Source organism: Bos taurus, chromosome 1 (genome assembly GCF_002263795.3).
Source record: "Bos taurus isolate L1 Dominette 01449 registration number 42190680 breed Hereford chromosome 1, ARS-UCD2.0, whole genome shotgun sequence".
Taxonomy (NCBI): Eukaryota; Metazoa; Chordata; class Mammalia; order Artiodactyla; family Bovidae; genus Bos; species Bos taurus.
Genome location: NC_037328.1, coordinates 155,417,033 through 155,429,136, shown reverse-complemented (window position 1 = coordinate 155,429,136; position 12,104 = coordinate 155,417,033).

The following is a 12,104-nucleotide window of genomic DNA, read 5'->3' as shown; positions in this document are numbered from 1 at the left end:
AGATATTTTTTTTTTCTGTTTTGTTTTTAAGGGAATGTATTCACTCTTCTGAGGCGGTCCATTTAGTGTAAATACTAAAGACTTGCACGTCTTTGAACAAAGGCTAAACTACAGTCTGTTACCATGCACATTTTGATCAAATACAGAGAACACTTATTTAAGAAATGTGTATGACCAGAATACTATTACCTGTTTAACAATTCCACGTGTCAAATAAAAACCGTTTGGAATTCAGGTTTAAAAGGTGAACATTTTAAACCTCCTTGCTTTACCCTCCTCAGGTGGATCATATGTATCTCCAAATTAATGTATCAAAATAATTCTACAAAAATTCCATTTTATCAATTCTACAAGAATTCCATTTTGATTCCTTGCTCTATGTCAAGGTTGTGCATTAAGTCACCTTCCTGTGTCAGCTGTTTCAACTAATATCCCTATTGTGATCAAAAGCACATGACTGGGCCCTGTTCTCTGATACCCGCGGATGAGGTGGTTGATGAGGAAAAAGAGAGCAGCCCATTGTTTTTGTTGCCTTGCAGAGTAACCACAGAGAAACTCTAAAGTATTTTGCACTGCATTAAATGTTGCACATTATTTCTTTATTCTTTGTTGCATTTTCTTTTACTGTTATTGAATATTTGCTTTGTATGGTGTTCAAACAAGTTTTCATGACAGTGACAACCTCTGATTCATGCCCTTACACCCCTCCCCACCAAAGAAAGGCTATCCATGGGCTGCTCTATGAGTTTCTCCAGTCATAGAAGAACCAACAGTACGTGCTAAGTGAGAATGTTGAGAAAGCTCAAATACTGTAAGTGTGTGCAATGACTCACTGAGTCTGTGGCCCCGGGTTGCAATATGCACATTTGTCCAGTGTGCAAATCTACCCCGCAGCATCTTAATGAGGGGACAGGCTTCACCTACTCCATCTTTGTTTCCGATTTTAATTTTCAAAGATTTGTTCTACCAGGTCTCATACAAAGACTTCCTACCTTGTAAGGCTCCTTCCCAGCTTTGCCCTCAAATATGCTTAAAATGATAATAGCAACAACATTAGTGGAAGGCTTCATTTTACACGACACTGCCACAAACACGTCTGTCCCACCTTGCACACTTACGGCAGACACAAGAGGGGAGGCTCCATGTTGGTTTCAAACCCAAGTCTTACATCTACAGGTTTCTCTTTTCTTCTCAATAAGAGCTTTATCAAATGCAGAAAATATAGAAAAAAATTAAATGCAATTTGACATTTCCAGAAACAGCATAATTATTTTACTACTATGAAAAAGTCCATCACTAAGTCATTGAATTCCAGTGTGTGAAATATTAACTCCAAAACTTTGGTTAAAATCCATATATCCAAGTTTTTTTTAAACACACATTTGATTAGGAATTTCCAAATACACACAAACAAAAAGATAGAATAGTATAATGAATCTCCAAGGGTTCATCACCTGGTTCAACCACTGTAACATTTTTCCATCAGTAAATACTTTGTGAAGCTTGTTAAAATTATGATGAAACTTATGAAAATATCCAAACTATTCAATGGCTTTTGCCCATAATGACGTGACATCATCTTGATTTTGCAAAGTAATGAATTTTCTGGTTTCCAAAGAAAGTATTAAAACTTGAAGTTTTTCTTGGGTCTCTCTGAGAATTTTCAAAAAGCCAATTTTAGAAAGAGAACCTTTGAGAATTCCACAAATATTTGTAACATAAAAAAATAGAGACAAACTAGCCGCTCTTTATTTATAAACAATAAGTGCTTTCATATCATTGTTGAAACTAAAGTACGTAATTTTCAGTTATGCATAATAAAATATGTAATTAAGCAACATTCCATGGTGGATTAAAGAATTAAAAGCTTCAGGTGCAGAAAAGAATTTGTTGGCCTTTTCTCTTTCAAGGTGGTATTTGGAGGTGTTGCTTTTCATTTTCCTTTGACATCTTATACACAAATAAATAGACAGAGCAGGTGAGAAGCAGAGAAACAAAGAATTGGCTCTACTACAATGGACCTGAAGAACAGAGTGAGGTAGAATATTTGCAACATGCTTCTTAGCCTGGGGAGAAAAAAAGTCTCTAAATAGGGGCATGAGCTTTAAGAAATAGAAAAAAGAACATACAAATGTAACTGCATTTGGTGATTTCTCTATTTCAGACTACATTAAATTAATTCACACTCCAATCGGTAGAATCCAGTAAACTTATTTTTCAAATGAAGAACTACGTCTAATTAATAATTCTATGCTAGAAACACCGAAGTTCATAGAGACGTTTGACATGTATCCTATTTTTAAAAAAGGGTAATACATCAAATAAAATCAAACCACTCAAATGTCAGAATGTGTCAGCATGATTCTGAAAATAAATTATTCTACTGAACAGCTAAGAAAAAGTATAATATAGAGGTGAAACTCTGCATCTAGCATCAGCAGAACTTTCTACCTGGTGTTGGCAGTCTTACATGCAATGCTTTAACTACAGTGATTCAGCCATCTGTCAGCAAGTAAATTCAATATCATATTGGTATTACTCTAAGAAACACATACTTGTAAGTGAATAAAGGAGTTAATGATGCCAGGCCCTTTGGAGGAGTGTTGGGGTGTAGTGTGGAATGAGACCCGTGTCCCATGGACAGTCCTGTTTGAGGTGCACTGGTTTTAATTGTTACTTATTTCTTCTTAGTGAAGTATAGTTGCTTTACAATATCCTGCTAATTTCTGCTGTACAGCAAAGTGATTCAATTATGCATGTATATATTAATGCATTCTTTTTGTGTATATGTATTCTTTTCCATTGCAGCTGGTTGTAGAATATCGAGTATAGTTCTCTGTGCTACACGTAGGACCTTGCTGTTCATAGATGTTGCACATAAATGCTTTCAGCTGCTAACCCCAGCCTCCCTCTCCATACCTCCCCAGTCCGTCCCCCGGGGCAACCACCAGTCTCTTCTCTGTGTCCTGAGTCTCCTTCTTGGTGGTGCATTTTATTTTTTTAAATGTGAATCATTTTATTCTTATAATGACAAGACGGACGACAGTTTTCCATGTCACTATTATGCTTGAGCTGGGGATAAGAACACTTCCTCTACTATAAATGCTACGTGAACTTTTTAAAACGTGTTGTTTACTGTGCTTGGAATATCTGGGCATGCTTAATCAAATGACCACCCTGGGTCCTGATGCTGAAGCTGAAGCTCAGATACTTTGGCCACCAAAGAGCTGACTCTGACCTGAGGCTGGGAAAGATTGAGGGCAGGAGTAGAAGGGGACGACAGAGAATGAGATGGTTGGATGGCATCACCAACTCAGTGGACATGAATTTGAGCAAGCTCCAGGAGTTGGTGATGGCAGGAAGCCTGGTGTGCTGCAGTCATGGGGTCGCAAAGAGTCGGACACAAATTGGCGACTGAACAACAACAACGAAATGAAAAATTATAAAACATTCCAAATATTTTTACTTAAGCAAAGTATCTAATTTTATACAATTAACATACAGTCTTTCACTATAGTAATAGAAACAATGAAACTACTTCATTTCTTGACATTTAACAGATATCAACATAAGACTTTAACTCCCTAAGACATGCACTACAACCATAGAGTAGATTCTGTCATCGTTAGAATGGTCTTGGTATCTTATATATTATATTTGCACTTTAAATCCTGTTTACCAAAATAAAAACAGACTAAGATAATGAACAAGAAGTTCATGAAAAAAGAATACAAACAGTTGGTGACACATTTTAAATAGATATTTGTGCAGAAGCTTTGTTACCATTTAGCATCTCCTGGTCCTGCTAAAATATGGACTATTACATTTACTAGTGTGTATTTTTATACCCCATCTTACTACAAAAAGAATTTGCTGAGCCTTTCATATATACTAAAGTGTTGTTTCGTTGCTAAGTCACATCTGACTCTTGGCAACCCCAAGGACTGTCCCCCGCCAGGCTCCTTCTGTCCATTGGGTTTCCCAGGCAAAAATCCTAGGGTGAATTGCCTTTCTCTTCTCCAAAGGATCTTCCTGACCCAGGGATCACACCCGTATCTCCTGCATTACAGGCAGATTCTTTGCCACTGAGGGCTTCCCTGGTGGCTCAGACCGGAATCCTGCAATGTACGTGCAATGCGGAAGACCTGGGTTGACCCCTGGGTCAGGTAGATCCCCTGGAGAAGGGAATGGCAATCCACTCCAGTATTCTTGCCTGGAGAATTCCATGGACAGAGGAGCCTGGCAAGTTACAATCCATTGGGGTCACAGAATCAGACATGACTGAGCAACTTTCATTTTTACTATTTTTCTTTGCCATTAAGCCACCTGGGAAGTCCATAATACAGTGACATGGGATAAAAATAATAAACAACAAAATTAATCCAAAATTTGTATTAAAAAACACAAAATGAAAAGTATATTTGACCCTCAGAAATACGTGTTATGGGAACCTATACATTTGTTAGAGTGAACTACCAAAATGTTAACAGCTTTATTGAGGTGCGATTGATACACAATAAACCATACGTGTGTGTGCATGCCTCAGTCGTGTCTGGCTCTCTGCAACCCTACGGACTGTAGCCCACCAGGCTGCAATGTCCATGGGATTCTCCAGGCAAGAGAAGACCCTTTCTCCAAGGGATCTTCCCAACCCAGGGATCCGACTCGTGTCTCCAATGTCTCCTGCGTTGGCACGGGTGTTCTTTACCACTGGCACCACCTGGGAGCTATTTAAAGTGGACAGTTTGACAAAGTTTTGACACATGTATCAAGTACAAATAGGACACAAATACAGAAACACCCATAACTCAACGTGGCACATCCAGCATTGCAGCGGCTTCCTTGTGTCCTGTGAACTCCCCTCACGCTCACCCTTCCTGTTCTCTCTCGTCACTGTCCCCGTGAAATCACTTACTGTTTTCTGTCCCTCTAGATCAGCTTTCATGTTCCACTCCAGTTCAGTTCCGTGCAGTCACTCAGTCGTGTCCAACCTTTTGCGACCCCTTGAACCACAGCACGCCGGGCCTCCCTGTCCATCACCAACTCCCAGAGTTCACTCAAACTCATGTCCATCGAGTCAGTGACGCCATCCAGCCATCTCATCCTCTGTCGTCCCCTCCTCCTGCTGCCCCCAATCCCTCCCAGCATCAGGGTCTTTTCCATTGAGTCAGCTCTTCGCATGAGGTGGCCAAAGTATTGGAGTTTCAGCTTCAGCATCAGTCCTTCCAATGAACACCCAGGACTGATCTCCTTTAGGATGGACTGGGTTGGATCTCCTTGCAGTCCAAGGGACTCTCAAGAGTCTTCTCCAACACCACGGTTCAAAAGCATCAATTCTTCAGCACTCAGCTTTCTTTATAGTCCAACTCTCACATCCATACATGACCACTTGAAAAACTATAACCTTGACTAGACAGACCTTTGTTGGCAAAGTAATGTCTCTGCTTCTTAATATGCTATTTAGGTTGGTCATAACTTTCCTTCCAAGGAGTTAAGCATCATCTTGTTCTAGAATTTTATACAAATAGAATGATTGAGAATGTACTTGCTTTTTTTCTGGCTTCTTTCACTGGGCATGAAAGAAGAATATATTCAGGTTTATCCATGTTCGTTCCATTTATTGCAAAATATAACCTTTTGTGCCCATAGTGCAGTTTTGTTAAGCATCTGATGGATATTTGGGTTCCTTCCAGTTTGGGGTTGTCATAGATAAAGATGCTGTGAGCGTCTATATGCATGCTTTTTTATAGATATATTTCATTTCTCTTGGGTGAATTCCTAGGGGTAGAGTAACTTCTCACATCATAGGTATTCATTTAACTTTATAAGAAACTGGCAAACTGTTTCTCAGAGGTCGTGCACTGTTTCACATTCCCAACAGCAGTGCCCGAGGTTTCCTGTTGCTTCACATTCTTGTCATCACGTGATATGGTCAGTGTGTTTAATTTCAAACATTCTCCAAGGTGAGTCATAATATCTCAACATGATTGTAAACTGCATTCCTGTAATGAATTGCATTTGGCTAACTGAGTATGTTTTCATATAATTTGCTTCCATATATCTTCCTATAGGATGTTTCTGTTCTTTTACTCAATTTTACTGAGTTCTTTGTTTTCTTATTATTGAGTTTTGAGAGTCTTTCATATATTATGGTCACAAGCCATTTGTCAGCTATATGGCCTGCAATCATTTCCTGTCAGTCTATGGCTTATATTTTCATTCTCTTAGCACTGTTCTTTAAACAGCAGAAAGAAGTTCTTGATTTTGATAAATCCAAATTAATTTCTTTTTTAAAGATCTTGCTTTCAGTGTTATCTTTGCCTAAGTCAAAGTCATCAAAATGTTCTCCTATCTTTTCCTTTAGAAGCTTTATAGTTTTAGGATTTATATTTAAATCCAAGATCAATTTTGAATTAATTTTTTATATGATACAAAGTATCAAGTTATGCATCAAAACTATTTTTACTTTTCACTTTAAAAAATATATTTCCAATTATTGTAGTACCATTTGTTGAAAAGACTATTCTTCTTCCACTGAATTCCCTTTTAATCTTTGTCAAAAACCAATTGACATACACATGTGTGTCATTTCTGGATTTTCTATTTTGTTGCTCTACCAAACTTTTCACCAAACCTACACTGTCTTGATTATCAAAACTCCATAATAAGGCTTCCCTGCTGGCTCAGTTGGTAAGAATCCACCTGCAATGCGGGAGACCTGGTTCAATCCCTGGGTTGGGAAGATCCCCTGGAGAAGGGAAAGGCTACCAAAGCCAGTATTCTGGCCTGGAGTATTCCATGGACTACATAGTCCCTGGGGTCGCAAAGAGTCAGACGTGACTGAGCAACTCTCAGTTTCACAAAATAAGTCTGCAGGTAATCTTTATCTTCTAACTTTATTCTTCTGCAGAGTCCTCTTGATGATTCTGGGGGTCTGATAGGTCTTTTCATTTCTCAGAAGTTTAGATCCAGTTTGTAAGTTTCTACCAAAAAAAAAAAAAATGCTGGATTTTGCCTGGGATTGCTTTAACTTCATAAATCATTTGAGGAAGAATTGGCATTTTAATAACATTGAATCTTTAGACTTGTGAACAGGACACAGCTCCTCATTTGTTCGGGCTGTTTGTTCTCTCAGAAATATTTATGTATAGTTTTCATTCTGCAGTTCTTGCACATTTGTCAGATTTCAGTTCAGTCATTCAGTCGTGTCTGATTCTTTGCAACCCTATGAATTGCAGCATGCCAGGCCTCCCTGTCCATCACCAACTCCTGGAGTTCACCCAAACTTATGTCCATCAAGTTGGTGATGCCATCCAGCCATCTCATCCTCTGTTGTCCCCTTCTCCTGCCCCCAATCCCTCCCAGCATCACAGTCTTTTCCAATGAGTCAACTCTTTGCATGAGGTGGCCAAAATATTGCAGTTTCAGCTTTAGCATCATTCCTTCCAAACACCCAGGGCTGATCTCCTTCAGAATGGACTGGTTGGATCTCCTTGCAGTCCAAGGGACTCTCAAGAGTCTTCTCCAACACCACAGTTCAAAAGCATCAATTCTTCGGCGCTCAGCTTTCTTCATAGTCCAACTCTCACATCCATACATGACCACTGGAAAAACCATAGCCCTGACTAGACAGACCTTTGTTGGCAAAGTAATGTCTCTGCTTTTCAATGTGCTGTCTAGGTTGCTCATAACTTTCCTTCCAAGGAGTAAGCGTCTTTTAATTTCATGGCTGCAATCACCATCTGCAGTGATTTTGGAGCCCCCAAAAAATAAAGTCTGACACCGTTTCCCCATCTATTTCCCATGAAGTGATGGGACTAGGTGCCATGATCTTCGTTTTCTGAATGTTGAAACGAACTTTTTCACTCTCCACTTTCACTTTCATCAAGAGGCTTTTTAGTTCCTCTTCACTTTCTTCCATAAGGGTGGTGTCATCTGCATATCTGAGGTTATTGATATTTCTTCCGGCAGTCTTGATTCCAGCTTGTGCTTCTTCCAGCCCAGCGTTTCTCATGATGTACTCTGCATAGAAGTTAAATAAACAGGGTGACAATATACAGCCTTGATGTACTCCTTTTCCTATTTGGAACCAGTCTGTTTTTCCATGTCCAGTTCTAACTGTTGCTTCCTGACCTGCATATAGGTTTCTCAAGAGGTAGGTCAGGTAGTCTGGTATTCCCATCTCTTTCAGAATTTTCCACAGTTTATTGTGATCCACACAGTCAAAGGCTTTGGCATAGTCAATAAAGCAGAAATAGATGTTTTTCTGGAACTTTCTTGCTTTTTCGATGATCCAGCAGATGTTGGCAATTTGACCTCTGGTTCCTCTGTCTTTTCTAAAACCAGCTTGAACATCTGGAAGTTCACGGTTCATGTATTGCTGAAGCCTGGCTTGGAGAATTTTGAGCATTAGTTTACTAGCGTGTGAGATGAGTGCAATTGTGTGGTAGTTTGAGCATTCTTTGGCATTGCCTTTCTTTGGGATTGGAATGAAAACTGACCTTTCCAGTCCTGTGGCCACTGCTGAGTTTTCCAAATTTGCTGGCATATTGAGTGCAGCACTTTCCAAGCATCATCTTCCAGGATTTGGAATAGCTCAACTGGAATTCTATCATCTCCACTATTGTCAGATTTAGCCCTAAATAATTTCAAGTTTTTTATTCCATTGCATGTGATGGTTTTTTTTTTAAATTCTGACTTCCAGTTAGTTATTGCCAGTATAGAGAAACACAGCTGATTTTTTGTATATCGCTCTTATATCTTGCAACCCAGACTAAGCTCACTTAATAGTTCTAGTAGGTTTTTTTGTAGATTCCATCAGATTTTCTGTGCAGACCAAAATGTCACCTACAAGTAAAGATGCACGTGCAAAGATCAGCACAATAAAGGACAGAAATGGCAAGGACCTAAGAGAAGCAGAAGAGATTAAGAAAAGGTGGCAAGAATGCACAGAACTATACAAAAAGATCTTCATGCTGTGATCACGTACCTGGAGCCAAACATCCTGGAGAGTGAAGTCAAGGGGGCCTTAGGAAGCACTGCTACAAACAAAGCTAGTGGAGGTGATGGAATTCCAGATGAGCATTTAAAATCCTAAAAGATGATGCTGTTAAGCTGCTGCACTCAATATGCCAGCACATTTGGAAAACTCAGCAGTGGCCACAGGACTGGAAAAGGTCAGTTTTCATTCCAGTCCCAAAGTAAGGCAATGCCAAAAAAAATGTTCAAGACTACTGTACAATTGCACTGATTTCACATGCTAGCAAGGTAATGCTCAAAATCCTTCAAACTAGGCTTCGACAATACATGAACTGAGAACTTCCAGGTGTACAAGCTGGCTTTAGAAAAGACAGAGGAACCAGAGATCAAATTGCCAACATCCATTGGATCATAGAGAAAGCAAGAGAATTCAGAAAAACATCTGCTTCTGCTTCATTAAGTACACTAAAGCCTTTGACTGTGTGGATCACAACAAACTATGGAAATTTCTTAAAGTGATTGGAATACCAGACCACCTTATCTGCCTCATGAGAAATCTAGTATGTGGGTCAAGAAGCAACAGTTACAACCAGACATGGAAAAACAGACTGGTTCAAAACTGGGAAAGGAGTATGTCAAGGCTTCACAAAAAACTGTGGAAAATTCTTCAAGAGATGGAAATACCAGACCACATTACCTGCCTCCTGAGAGATCTGTATGCAAGTCAGGAAGCAACAGTTAGAACCAGATATGGAAGAACAGACTGGTTCCAAATTGGGAAAGGAGTACGTCAAGGCTGTATTTTGTCACTCTGCTTATTTAACTTATATCCAGAGTACATCATGTGAAATGCCGGGCTGGATGAACTGCAAGCTGGAATCAAGATTGCTGGGAGAAATATCAACAGCTTCAGATGTGCAGATGATACTACCCTAATGGTGGAAAGCCAAAAAGAACTAAAAAGCATCTTGATGAAGATGAAAGAGGAGAGTGAAAAGGCTGGGTTAAAATTCAACATTCAAAAAAGTAAGATTATGGCACCCAATCCCATCACTCCATGGCAAATAAATAGAGAAAAAACTGGAAACAGTGGTAGATTTTCTTTTCCTGGGCTTCAAAATCACTGCAGATGGTAACTGCAGCCATGAAATTAAAAGACACTTGCTCCTTTGAAGAAATTAGAAAAAAAAAAAAATATATATATATATATAATTGAAATATAGTTGACTTACAATGTTTCAGGTGCACAACAAGGTGATTCAGTTATACAAATGCACATATATTATTTTTGATCTTAGTTTCCATCATAGGTTATTACAAGATATTGACTATAGTTCCTGGTGGTATACGGTAAATCTTTGTTGCTTGTTGCGTATCTATTTTTCAATTAGAAATCCAGCATTCTATTCATACTAAGTCAAACAAGTGGACTCAAAATGTCATAATCTTTTTAGTTAGGCAAAAATTCAGAAGTTTTCTAAAATATATACATTATGCATATCCCAGGCATCAGGCTCGCATTGGCAGGTGGGTTCTTTACCACTAGCACCTCCTGGGAAGCCCATGCATATTTATGTACATGTATACAAGAGCTTTTCTCCTACAGTTGATAAAGGCTTGAGAAAGAACATCAAAAAAAAAAAAAAAAAAAAGATGAAGAGGATGAAACAGAGGTAGAGAAATTGGAGAAATGAGCTCGATGAAATAGGAGCACTGAGCATGAAACAGAAAAGGTGAAAGGAACTAGAGGACAGTGAAAGGCCATCCAGAGTAAAACATCGTCATAAAGTCCAGTTGCTTTTAAACAGGGCTGCTCATTAGAAACGTATCTGGAGTTTTGGAGTAAAAAAACAATACTTGAGCATTTGTATTTTTCAAAAAATTTCAAGATAATTCTGATATGCATCTGGATTTTAAACAGTGACTACTGGTTTTTCTATTGGATCCTACTTTTGGTGATGCAGAAAAGTGAAAGTGAAAGTTAGTCATACAGTTGTGTCCAACTCTTTGCAGTCCCATGGGCTGCAGCCCAGCAGGTCCTCTGTCCATGGAATTCTCTGGGCAAGAATACTGGAGTGGGTTGCCATTTCCTTGTCCAGGGATCTTCCCAGGGATTGAACCCAGGTCTCCTGCATTGCAGGCAGATTCTTTACCAATTGAGCTACTAGGGAAGCCTGGTGATACAGAGTTCTATTATTTTTCTGTTGACCAATCATGATACAATGGTATCAAGTGGGTAATAGTTACAGAACCACAAGTGTAAAAGATGTGTATTGGTTTTGACAATCAGTAGCCACATACAAAATAAAGGATAATTACAATTGCAAGCCATAACGGGAAGGGAACATGATTAACCTCACAGTATAATATAATTATACAATTTGGGGGGTCAAGCAGAATGATGTGGTAAGTGGAAGTGCATACATGCATGTTTTCATCCACCCAGTCAGTCAGTCTCTTTTGGTTGGTGAATTTAAATCATTTGCACTTAAGGTAATCATCAACATGTATGATCCTATCACCATTTTCCTTACTTCCTGTAGGTCTTTTCCTTCTCTTGTGTTTCCTGCCTAAAGAAGTTCCTTTAGCATTTGTTGTAAAACTGCTTTAGTGGTGCTGAATTCTCTCCACTGTTGCTTGTCTGGAAAGCTTTTGATTTCTCCATCAAATCTGAAGGAGAGTCTTGCTGGATAGAGTATTCTTGGTTGTAGGTTCTTCCCTTTCATCACTTTAAATATATCAGGCCATTCCCTTCTGGCCTGTAGAATTTCTGTTGGGAAATCAGCTGATAGCCTGATGGGAGTTCCTTTGTATGTTATTTGTCATTTTCCCCTTGTTGCTTTCAATATTTTATCTCTGTCTTTAATTTTGGTCAGTTTGATTACTGTGAGTCTCGGTGTGTTCCTCTTTGGGTTTATCCTTCTGGGGACTCTGTGCTTCCTGGACTTGGTTGACTATTTCTTTTCCCATGTTTGGAAATGTTCAGCTATTATCTCTTCAAATATCTTCTCAGGTCCTTTCTCTCTCTTCTGGGACCCCTATAATGAGAATGTTGGTGTGTTTAATGTTGTCTGAGAAGTCTCTTAGGCTGTCTTCATTTATTTTCATTCTTTTTTCTATACTCT